The sequence below is a fragment of the Pogoniulus pusillus genome, chromosome 41 (assembly GCF_015220805.1).
Source record: "Pogoniulus pusillus isolate bPogPus1 chromosome 41, bPogPus1.pri, whole genome shotgun sequence".
Classification (NCBI taxonomy): domain Eukaryota; kingdom Metazoa; phylum Chordata; class Aves; order Piciformes; family Lybiidae; genus Pogoniulus; species Pogoniulus pusillus.
Genome location: NC_087304.1, coordinates 2506207 through 2518597, shown reverse-complemented (window position 1 = coordinate 2518597; position 12391 = coordinate 2506207). Strand labels below are relative to the sequence as shown.

The following is a 12391-nucleotide window of genomic DNA, read 5'->3' as shown; positions in this document are numbered from 1 at the left end:
CAGCCTCCCCTCCCCCTCCCATCCACAGCTTCTCCTTCCTGCTCTATTTTGTCCAACCCTCCCCCTGCCCCCCCCAGATGGCATTTCTGCTGCTGGCAGACATCAGATGTAGCCACACCAGAGGCTTCTGCTCCTCCTGGGAGCCTGCTTGGGGCTGCTGGATCCAGGACGAGGGAATGGAATGGAATGGAATGGAATGGAATGGGATGGGGAGCCCCAAGGGAGGGCAAAGTGCCCCTGGCAGGAATGGGGAGCCCCAAGGGAGGGCAAAGTGCCCATGGCAGGAATGGGGAGCCCCAAGGGAGGGCAAAGTGCCCATGGCAGGAATGAGGAGTGCCAGGGATGGGTGAGGTGCCCATGGCAGGAATGAGGAGTGCCAAGGAAGGGCAAAGTGCTCCTGGCAGAAATGGGGAGTGCCAGGGAAGGGCAAAGTGCCCATGGCAGGAATGAGGAGTGCCAGGGAAGGGCAAAGTGCCCATGGCAGGAATGGGGAGTGCCAGGGAAGGGCAAAGTGCCCATGGCAGGAATGGGGAGTGCCAGGGAAGGGTGAGGTGCCCATGGCAGGAATGGGGAGTGCCAGGGAAGGGTGAGGTGCCCATGACAGGCATGGGGAGTGCCAGGGAAGGGTGAGGTGCCCATGGCAGGAATGGGGAGTGCCAGGGAAGGGCAAAGTGTCCATGGCAGGAATGGGGAGTGCCAGGGAAGGGTGAGGTGCCCATGGCAGGCATGGGAAGTGCCATTTTGGCTTCAGGCCTCATCTCCCCTGCTTTCACCCTCCCCATAGCCTCACTAATGACTGTCCAGGGGGATCGCTGCTGCCAGCCCTGCCACAGCCCCGGGCCTGGTGGGTGCCCCTAGCAGATGCTTGGTGCTGTGAGTGAAACCATCCTCATCCTCCTTTTTCTCCTCCTCCTCCTCCTCCTCTTCCTCCCCCTCCTCCTCAAAGCCTCACTAATGATTCTCCAGGAGGCTCACTGGTGCCACCCCTGCCACAGCCCCATGCCCAAAGGGTGCCCCTGAGCAGATGCTTGGTGCTGTGACTGGAACCATCATCATTCTGCTCTTCCTCCTCCTTCTCCTCTTCCTCCTCCTTCTCCTTCTCTTCCTCTTCATCCTCCTCCTTCTCCTCAAAGCCACAGTGATGACTGTCCAGGAGGCTCCCTGGTGCCACCCCTGCCACAGCCCCATGCCCAAAGGGTGCCCCTGAGCAGACGCTTGGTGCTGTGAGTGCAACCATCATCACTCTGCTCTTCCTCCTCCTCCTTCATCCTCCTGTTTCTTCTCCTCCTCCTTTTCCTCTTCCTCCTCCTCCTCAAAGCCACACTAATGACTGTCCAGAGGGCTCACTGGTGCCACCCCTGCCATAGCCCCGTGCCCAATGGATGCCCCTGAGCAGATGCTTGGTGCTGCGACTGAAACCATCCTCCTCCTCCTCCTCCTCCTCCTCCTCCTCCTCCTCCTCCTCCTCCTCCCCCTCCTAAGATGGCTGGCAGCCCCAAAATGGTGCTGAGCTTGAGAGGCCATCTGCAAGGCTGGTCCCACGCCCGCCCTGCCCTCTTTATGCAAAGGGGAATTAATTAGATTTGCATATGCTAATGAAGCCCTCAGGCCCCGCAGGGTTGCTTCCAGGTCCCTTCTTTTCTTCGGTCTTTCTTCTCCCCCCCTCCCCCCCCCTCCTCTTCCTCCACCCCTTAACCCTTCCCCCTCTCTGCTTTTTGCACCCAAGGAACCTCTCCTGCATCCTAATTAAACTCCTGGGGCTAAGCACTGCCTCGGCCACCTCCTTCCCACGCCAGCTTCTGCCCATCCCAGGGATGCCAACCATCTGCCTTGGCTCAGCAGCCCTGCCCACAGCTCTGCCTGCACCCAGCCAGCCTCCCCACCCCCACCCCCAGCCAGCTCCTGCAGGGATGAGGGCAGAGCCCCAGAGAGAGGAGGAGGATTTGGAGAGCAAGGAATGGGTCTACAATTAACCCCCTCCAAAGGCTGAGTTGCATTTTCATCCTCTCTCAGCCTCACATTCCCAATGTTATCCCTTTTTTTCCCACTGGATACAGGCTGAGGACATCAAAAGCCAAGTGCAGGGCTGGGAGTGGATATCCAAAGGGAAAAATCTGGGAGCAAGGAACTGATCCACAATTAATCCCCCCAAAGGCTGAGTTGCAGTTTCAGCCTCTCTCAGCCTCACATTCCCAATGTTATCCCTTTTTTCCTGCTGGATCCAGGCTGAGGAGGTGCTGGTGTCAAAGGCCAAGTGCAGGGCTGGGAGTGGATATCCAAAGGGAGAAATCTGGGAGCAAGGAATTGGTTCACAATCCCCCCAAAGGCTGAGTTGCATTTGCAGCCTCTCTGAGCCTCACATTCCCAATGTTATCCCTTTTATCCCAATGGATTCAGGCTGAGGAGGTGCTGGCGTCAAAAGCCAAGTGCAGGGCTGGGAGTGGATATCCAAAAGGAGAAGTTCTGGGAGCAAGGAATGGGTCCACAATTAACCCCCCAAAGGCTGGGTTGTGTTTTCAGCCTCACATTCCCACTGTTATCCCTTTTATTCCAATGGATTCAGGATGAGGAGGTGCTGGTGTCAAAGGCCAAGTGCAGGGCTGGGGGTGGATATCCAAAGGGAGAAATTTGGGAGCAAGGAATGGGTCCACAATTAATCTTCCACAGGCTGAGTTGCATTTGCAGCCTCTCTGAGCCTCACATTCCCAATGTTATCCCTTTTTTCCTGCTGGATCCAGGCTGAGGAGGTGCTGGTGTCAAAGGCCAAGTGCAGGGCTGGGAGTGGATATCCAATGGAGAAGTTCTGGGAGCAAGGAATGGGTCCACAATTAGTCTTCCAAAGGATGAGTTGCATTTTCAGCCTCACATTCCCACTGTTATCCCTTTTATCCCACTGGATTCAGGCTGAGGAGGTGCTGGTGTCAAAGGCCAAGTGCAGGGCTGGGACTGGATATCCAAAGGGAGAAGTTCTGGGAGCAAGGAATGGGTCCACAATTAGTCTTCCAAAGGCTGAGTTGCATTTTCAGCCTCACATTCCCACTGTTATCCCTTTTATCCCACTGGATCCAGGCTGAGGAGGTGCTGGTGTCAAAGGCCAAGTGCAGGGATGGGAGTGGATATCCAAAGGGAGAAATTTGGGAGCAAGGAATGGGTCCAAAATTAACCCCCCCAAAGGCTGAGTTGTGTTTTCAGCCTCTCTGAGCCTCACATTCCCAATGTTGTCTCCTTTATCCCACTGGATTCAGGCTGAGGAGGTCAAAAGCCAAGTGCAGGGCTATCCAAAGGTAGAAATTCTGGGAGCAAGGAATTGGTCCACAGTTAACCCCTCCAAAGGCTGGCTCAGGCTCTCTGAGCCTCCCATTCCCACTGTTATCCCTTTTATCCCACTGGATCCAGGATGAGGAGGTGCTGGTGTCAAAGGCCAAGTGCAGGGCTGGGAGTGGATATCCAATGGAGAAGTTCTGGGAGCAAGGAATGGGTCCACAATTAGTCTTCCAAAGGCTGAGTTGCATTTTCAGCCTCACATTCCCACTGTTATCCCTTTTATCCCACTGGATCCAGGCTGAGGAGGTGCTGGTGTCAAAGGCCAAGTGCAGGGATGGGAGTGGATATCCAAAGGGAGAAATTTGGGAGCAAGGAATGGGTCCAAAATTAACCCCCCCAAAGGCTGAGTTGTGTTTTCAGCCTCTCTGAGCCTCACATTCCCAATATTATCCCTTTTATCCCACTGGATCCAGGCTGAGGAGGTGCTGGTGTCAAAGGCCAAGTGCAGGGCTGGGAGTGGATATCCAAAGGGAGAAATTCTTGGAGCAAGGAATGGGTCCACAATTAACCCCTCCAAAGGCTGTGTTGTGTTTTCAGCCTCACATTCCCAATGTTATCCCTTTCTTTATCCCAATGGATTCAGGCTGAGGAGGTGCTGGTGTCAAAGGCCAAGTGCAGGGCTGGGAGTGGATATCCAAAGGGAGAAATTTGGGAGCAAGGAATAGGTCCAAAATTAACCCCCCAAAGGCTGGGTTGTGTTTTCAGCCTCACATTCCCAATGTTATCCCTTTTATCCCAATGGATCCAGGATGAGGAGGTGCTGGTGTCAAAGGCCAAGTGCAGGGCTGGGAGTGGATATCCAAAGGGAGAAATTCTTGGAGCAAGGAATGGGTCCAAAATTAACCCCTCCAAAGGCTGTGTTGTGTTTTCAGCCTCACATTCCCAATGTTATCCCTTTTATCCCAATGGATCCAGGATGAGGAGGTGCTGGTGTCAAAGGCCAAGTGCAGGGCTGGGAGTGGATATCCAAAGGGAGAAATTTGGGAGCAAGGAATGGGTCCAAAATTAACCCCTCCAAAGGCTGTGTTGTGTTTTCAGCCTCACATTCCCAATGTTATCCCTTTCTTTATCCCAATGGATTCAGGCTGAGGAGGTGCTGGTGTCAAAGGCCAAGTGCAGGGCTGGGAGTGGATATCCAAAGGGAAAAATCTGGGAGCAAGGAACTGATCCACAATTAACCCCCCAAAGGCTGAGTTGCATTTTCAGCCTCACATTCCCAATGTTATCCCTTTTATCCCACTGGATCCAGGCCGTGGAGCTCCTGGTGTCCCCCAGGTGCTTCCCTTGGCTGCTGAGCAGGGATGGAGGAAGCTGCCTGGGGACTGCTCCAGGAGTATTTTGGGATGGGGAAGGGAATTAATCAAGACTTGAAGGAGCTTCCCACATCTACACCTGGAAAAGGAGCTGGGATTGGATTGGGAATGAAAAGCTTTCACCATTCCCACATCCTTTGCTAGCAGCCAGCACTGCTGCTGGGTCCTGCTCTGCCTGAGGTGGATGGTGGAAAACCCCTGGGAAAAATGAGGGGGGGAGGGAATTATCCCTGGGATACTTCCAATGCTCCTGTCTCTATTTCTCCTTCTTTTCCCTGCCTGCCTCCTGAAAGTAGGGAAAGAGATGAGGAACACTGTGGGAAGTCCTCAGAGCAGCCCCCAGGCACATCCCAGCTGAGGGCTGCTTTAAAAATGGGAATGTTTGGGATCAGTCCTGGGGAGAAATGTGGAATGTGGCAGCCTGGCAGCAGCACAGGGCTGGGATGGACACAGGCAGGCAGGGTCGGGGGGGTCTGTGGTGCTCTGGGGGTGCCTGTGGTGCTCTGGGGGTGTCTATGAGGGTGCCTGTGATGCTCTGGGGGTGCCTGTGGTGCTTTTAGGGTGCCTGTGGTGCTCTGGGGTTCCCTGTGGTGCTTTGGGGATGCCTATGAGGGTGTCTGTGGTGCTCTGGGGGTGCCTGTGGTGCTCTGGGGTTCCCTGTGGTGCTTTGGGGATGCCTGTGAGGGTGTCTGTGGTGCTCTGGGGGTGCCTGTGGTGCTCTGGGGTTCCCTGTGGTGCTTTGGGGATGCCTATGAGGGTGCCTGTGATGCTCTAGGGGTGCCTGTGGTGTTCTGGGGGTGCCTATGAGGGTGCCTGTGGTGCTCTGGGGGTGCCTGTGGTGCTTTTAGGGTGCCTGTGATGCTCTGGGGGTGCCTGTGGTGTTCTGGGGGTGCCTATGAGGGTGCCTGTGATTCTCTGGGGGTGCCTGTGGTGCTTTGGGGGTGCCTATGAGGGTGCCTGTGGTGCTCTGGGGGTGCCTGTGGTGTTCTGGGGGTGCCTATGAGGGTGCCTGTGATGCTCTGGGGGTGCCTGTGGTGCTTTGGGGGTGCCTATGAGGGTGCCTGTGGTGCTCTGGGGGTGCCTATGGGGGTGCCTATGAGGGTGCCTGTGATGCTCTAGGGGTGCCTGTGGTGTTCTGAGGGTGCCTGTGGTGCTCTGGGGGTGCCTGTGGTGTTCTGGGGGTGCCTATGAGGGTGTCTGTGGTGCTCTGGGGGTGGCTGTGGTGCTTTGGGGGTGCCTATGAGGGTGCCTGTGGTGTTCTGGGGGTGCCTATGAGGGTGCCTGTGATGCTCTGGGGGTGCCTGTGGTGTTTTGGGGGTGCCTATGAGGGTGCCTGTGGTGCTCTGGGGGTGTCTGTGGTGTTCTGGGGGTGCCTATGAGGGTGCCTGTGATGCTCTAGGGGTGCCTGTGGTGTTCTGGGGGTGCCTATGAGGGTGCCTGTGGTGCTCTGGGGGTGCCTGTGGTGCTTTGGGGGTGCCTATGAAGGTGCCTGTGGTGCTCTGGGGGTGCCTATGAGAGTGCCTGTGGTGCTCTAGGGGTGTCTGTGGTGCTCTGGGGGTGCCTATGAGGATGCCTGTGATGCTCTGGGGATGCCTGTGGTGCTTTGGGGGTGCCTATGAGGGTGTCTGTGGTGCTTTGGGGGTGCCTATGAGGGTGCCTTTGAGGGTGCCTGTGATTCTCTGAGAGTGTCTGTGGTGCTCTGGGGGTGTCTGTGGTACTGGGAGGGTGCTTGTGGTGTTGTGGGGGTGTCTGTGATGCTCTGGGGGTGTCTGTGGTGTTGTGGGGGTGTCTGTGGTGCTCTGGGGGTGCCTGTGGTGTTGTGGGGGTGTCTGTGATGCTCTGGGGGTGTCTGTGGTGCTGGGAGGGTGTCTGTGGTGCTCTGGGGGTGCCTGTGGTGCTCTGGGGATGCCTGTGGTGCTCTGGGGGTGCCTGTGGTGCTCTGGGGGTGCCCGTGGTGCTCTGGGGGTTTGTTAAGATGGGATGGGGGCAGGAGACTCCCAGGCTTTGCTCTTGGGTGGCAGCTCAGCAGGGCACACCCGGGGCTGAGCTCCCTCCCTGCGCTGGTCCTGACCTACATAGCAGAGCTGGATGTGCCCCCCCCCTCCCCCCCCCAGCAGCAGCCACTGCAGCCACCACCTCCCCGAGGCTGCTGTGCCTGAGTGAGGGACATGAATTGTCCTCAACTGCTCCCTCGGGCTCAGTTTGGGTGAAATCAGGGAGAAATTGTGGGTTTCTCCTCCACGGGCAGCTTGGCAGTGGTGCTCTGAGTGCCAATGGGGACCAGCTCCTGAGTTCTCCTCTCCCTGCCCCAGGGCAGCTTGGCAGTGGTGCTCTGAGTGCCAGTGGGGACCAGCTCCTGAGTTCTCCTCTCCCTGCCCCAGGGCAGCTTGGCAGTGGTGCTCTGAGTGCCAGTGGGGACCAGCTCCTGAGTTCTCCTCTCCCTGCCCCAGGGCAGCTTGGCAGTGGTGCTCTGAGTGCCAACGGGGACCAGCTCCTGAGTTCTCCTCTCTCTGCCCCAGACTCTGGAGCTCTCCTGAGTTGCAGGAGGTGCTGCTGGCATCTCCTGAGTTCTCCTCTCCCTGACCCAGGCTCTGGAGCTCTCCTGAGTTGCAGGAGGTGCTGCTGGCATCTCCTGAGTTCTCCTCTCCCTGACCCAGGCTCTGGAGCTCTTCTGAGCTGCAGGAGGTGCTGCTGGCTTCTCCTGGGTTCTCCTCTCCCTGCCCCAGGCTCTGGAGCTCTCCTGAGCTGCAGGAGGTGCTGCTGGCATCTCCTGGGTTGTATCTTGCAGCTCAGCCTGAAACAGGACTGTGAGACCCATCTGTGGCCTCCCAGCTTTGTGGGTTCATCTGCCCCAGAGTGCTCATCCCAACTGCCACAGTCCTGCCAAGCCCTTTTGGGAGGGCAGAGGGGAGAGAAAATGCCCTGGAGAGAGGGCAAAGGGCAGGAAGAGAGACAGGATGAGGGAGAGGAGGGAAATCCAGAGAGCAGAGGAGGAAGGAAGCCAGTGAGAGGTGGGCAGAGAGAAGAGCTCAGGCAGCATGAGCAGGAGGTTGTGGAGCTGGTAACCATCAGAGGATGCTCCAGGCTCTGGCTGGCACCAGGGTTCAGCCCCTCCCAAGCTGGGACATGAGGGTGGCACTGCTGTCCCTGCCAAGCTGGCAAGACCTGGAGGTCTACAATCACATGAGCGTCCCATGGCTCATTAAGCAGGGTCCTGGCTAAGGAGCCTTGCCCAGCAGAGCAGGTGGCAGCACCCACTGTAGGTGCCAGCACCCATTATAGGTGCCAGCCCCTGCTGTAGATAGCAGCACCCATTGCAGGTGGCAGCACTCATTGCAGGTGGCAGCACCCATTGCAGGTGGCAGAACCCATTGCAAGTGGCAGCACTCATTGCAGGTGGCAGCACCCATTGCAGGTGGCAGAACCCATTGCAAGTGGCAGCACCCATTGCAGGTGGCAGCACTCATTGCAGGTGGCAGCACCCATTGCAAGTGGCAGCACTCATTGCAGGTGGCAGCACCCATTGCAGGTGGCAGAACCCATTGCAAGTGGCAGCACCCATTGCAGGTGGCAGCACCCATTGCAGGTGGCAGAACCCATTGCAAGTGGCAGCACCCATTGCAGGTGCCAGCCCCTGCTGCAGATGGCAGCACCCACTGCAGGTGCCAGCACCCATTGCAGGTGGCAGAAACCATTGCAAGTGGCAATACCCATTGCAGATGGCAGCACCCATTGCAGGTGCCAGCACCCATTGCAGGTGGCAGAAACCATTGCAAGTGGCAATACCCATTGCAGATGGCAGCACCCATTGCAGGTGCCAGCACCCACTGCAGGTGGCAGAAACCATTGCAAGTGGCAATACGCATTGCAGATGGCAGCACCCATTGCAGGTGCCAGCACCCACTGCAGGTGGCAGAAACCATTGCAAGTGGCAATACGCATTGCAGATGGCAGCACCCATTACAGGTGCCAGCCCCTGCTGCAGAATGCAGCACCCATTACAGGTGCCAGCCCCTGCTGCAGATGGCAGCACCCATTGCAGATGGCAGCACCCACTGCAGGTGCCAGCCCCTGCTGCAGATGGCAGCCCCATTGCAGGTGGCAGCACCCATTGCAGGTGCCAGCACCCATTGCAGATGGCAGCCCTATTGCAGATGGCAGCACCCACTGCAGGTGCCAGCCCCTGCTGCAGATGGCAGCCCCATTGCAGGTGCCAGCACCCATTGCAGATGGGAGCACCCATCTCAGGTGAGCAGCACCCAATACAGGCGCCAGCACCCATTGCAGGTGCCAGCATCCATTGTAGGTGGCAGCACCCATGGTGGGTGAGCAGGACCCATCATTGTCGAGCCAGCACCCACCACAGGTCACCAGCACCCATCTCGGGTCACCAGCACCCTTCACGGGTGATCAGCACCCATCACTCGATAAGCAGCACCCACCACAAGCAAGCAGCACCCACGGTGGATGCCCTCAGCACCCACCCTGGTTGAGCAGCACCCAGGGTGAGCAGGCGGCTGGGGAAGCACAGCCTAAAGCCTTCCAGCAGGATTCCTTTCCCCTTCCCACTTTTCCCAACCTTCCCACACCCACCACGTGGATTTCCCGAGGCAAGGGCAGGAGCCGGAGCCGGAGCCGGAGCCGGAGCCGCTTTTCTTTTGTCTCCTCAACCTCTCTCGGCAGCTCGGAGCCTCCTCAGCCTCCTCCCTCCCATTCCTAATTCCCATCTTCAGGAACCAACCAACCAACCACCACCACCACCAAAAAAGGGACAAACCTTTTCCCCCCTTCGATTTGTTTAACGACTAAATCAGAGCCGGGAAAGTGGCAGCAAGGATGGAGATGCCCAAATAACCCCACCCAGAGCTGGCTGCTCCTGGGGTAACCCCCAAAGGTTTTCTCTCCCCACCCCCCACCCCCCCCCCCCACCCGCGGTGCCCACTTCAGCTCCCTGCTACTCGTTATTCCTTGGAGCCTTTTCCCAACCATTTCTGCATGGAAAAACAAAACCTAACTCCAAGTGATGGCTGCACCAGAGGGAGCTGAGGATAAAATAATGGGGGGGGAGGGAAGGGAGGGGGAAGGATGGAGAGAGCTTAAAAATGACAGTGGGAATTAGCAGAGCCTGAGCTGTTGTTTGCGCTGCCCATTAGCATCTGCCTATTTATCTGTCACCAGATCCTCGTGGCATCCATCCATCCATCCATCCATCTGGATCCTTGTCAGTCTGTCTGCCTGTCCAATTATCCGTCAGCATGGCACAGACCCCCCCCGCCCAGACACACACACCCCCAGCCCCCTCCTCAGACAGCAGACGTGGAACCACCTCAGCTGCCCCTCACCCGCGGGTGGAGGCTTTTAGAGGCATCAGCGAGCGAACGCTCCTGAGCTTCACACTGCGACGTGTCCGGGGGGCAGGGAAAGGGCTCTAGGGATGAAGGATGCAGGATGTAGGGATGTAGGGATGAGGGATGCAGGATGTAGGGATGTAGGGATGCAGGGATGCAGAATGTAGGGATGAATGATGCAGGATGTAGGGATGTAGGGATGAGGGATGCAGAGTGTAGGGATGAGGGATGCAGGACGTAGGGATGAGGGATGCAGGATGTAGGGATGTAGGGATGCAGGACATAGGGATGAGGGATACAGGATGTAGGGATGAGGGATGCAGGATGTAGGGATGTGGGGATGCAGGACGTAGAATGAGGGATGCAGAACGTAGGGATGAGGGATGCAGAATGTAGGGATGAGGGATGCAGGACGTAGGGATGCAGGATGTAGGGATGAGGGATGCAGGACGTAGGGATGAGGGATGCAGGATGTAGGGATGCAGGATGTAGGGATGAGGGATACAGGATGTAGGGATGAGGGATGCAGGATGTAGGGATGTAGGAATGAGGGATGCAGAGTGAAGGGATGGGGGTTGCAGGATGTATGAGGTAGGAAGTGGGATGCAGGATGTAGAGATGTGGGATGCAGGAGGTAGAAGGTAGGATGTGGGATGAAGGAGTCACAAGGTAGGAAGTGGGATGAAGAATGTAGGGATGTGGGATGCAGGATGTAGGGATGTGGGATGCAAGAGGTACAAGGTAGGAAGTGGGATGCAGGATGATGTAGGGATGTGGGATGCAGGATGTAAGGATGAGGGATGCAGGAGGTATAAGGTAGGAAGTGGGATGCAGGATGTAGGGATGTGGGATGCAGGATGTAGGGATGTGGGATGCAGGATGTAAGGATGAGGGATGCAGGAGGTATAAGGTAGGAAGTGGGATGCAGAATGTAGGGATGTGGGATGCAGGATGTAGGGATGAGGGATGAAAGTTGTGGGCTGCAGAAAGAAGGATGCAGGATGAGGAATGTGTCCAGTGGCCAAGTGGGAAAATCAGAGTGGAGCAGGGAGATGCTGCCTTGGATTGGGAAAGCCTTCTCAGATCCTCCAGTGCAGCCTCCAGCCCAAGGCCACCAAATCGTGTCCCAAGTGCCATGGCCACACAGCTCTTGAACTCCTCCAGGGATGATGATTCCACCACCTCCTGTCCAACAATGCCATGCCATGCCATGCCATACTGTATCATGCCCTACCATGCCCTACCATGCCCTACCATGCCCTACATGCCACACCATGCCCATACCACGTCCTACCATGCCTTACCATGCCCTACATGCCACACCATGTCCATACCATGTCCTACCATGCCATACCATGCTATACCACACCCTACCATGCCATACCATGCCATACCATGCCCTACATGCCACACCATGTCCATACCATGCCCTACCATGCCATGCCATGCTGTACCATGCATTACCAAGCCCTACCATGCCCTACCATGCCCTACTACTATGCCCTACCACTATGCCCTACCATGCATACCAAGCCCTACCATGCCATACCATGCTATACCATGCTATACCACGCCATACCAAGCCCTACCATGCCCTATCATGCCACACCATGCCCTACCATGCCACACCATGCCCTACCATACCCTACCATGCCACACCATGCCACACCATGCCCTACCATGCCCTACCATGCCACACCATGCCCTACCATTCCATACCATGCCACACCATGCCCTACCATTCCATACCATGCCACACCATGCCCTACCATGCCATACCATGCCCTACCATACCCTACCATGCCACACCATGCCACACCATGCCCTACCATGCCCTACCATGCCCTACCATGCCCTACCATACCCTACCATGCCACACCATGCCCTACCATGCCATACCATGCCCTACCATACCCTACCACGCCACACCATGCCCTACCATGCCACACCATGCCCTACCATACCCTACCATGCCACACCATGCCCTACCATGCCCTACCATACCCTACCATGCCACACCATGCCATACCATGCCCTACCATACCCTACCATGCCACACCATGACCCACCATGCCCTCCCCATGCCACGCACAGCTCTGGTAGCGCCAGCTCTTTGTGCCCACGCCATCACGTGGGGTTCCTTTGTTCACAGCTGTGGGCAGGTTCCCCCCCTCCCTCCCTCCCTCCCTGCCTGCCTGCCCACGGGTCCCGGCTCCGAGCGGCCGCCGAGGAGCAAATCAGCAGCGTTTGCATATTCAGAGCAGGTGGGGCCCATATGCCCGAGATGCACCAGACAAAATTAGCCACCATCATCATAATCAAGTTGCCGTTGTGCTGAGGGGGGGTCTGGGGGGTGGGGGGAGGGAGGGCCTGGCAGCCGAGGCTGGTTGGTAATTACGGAGCTCA

At 57.2% G+C, this 12391-nt stretch overlaps 1 long non-coding RNA gene across 10 annotated transcripts in view; it reads left to right on the top strand.

Moving 5' to 3' along the window:
- Positions 1-12391, top strand: part of LOC135192239 (uncharacterized) — a 67948-nt gene that overhangs the window by 42597 nt on the left and 12960 nt on the right. The window lies entirely within an intron of this gene.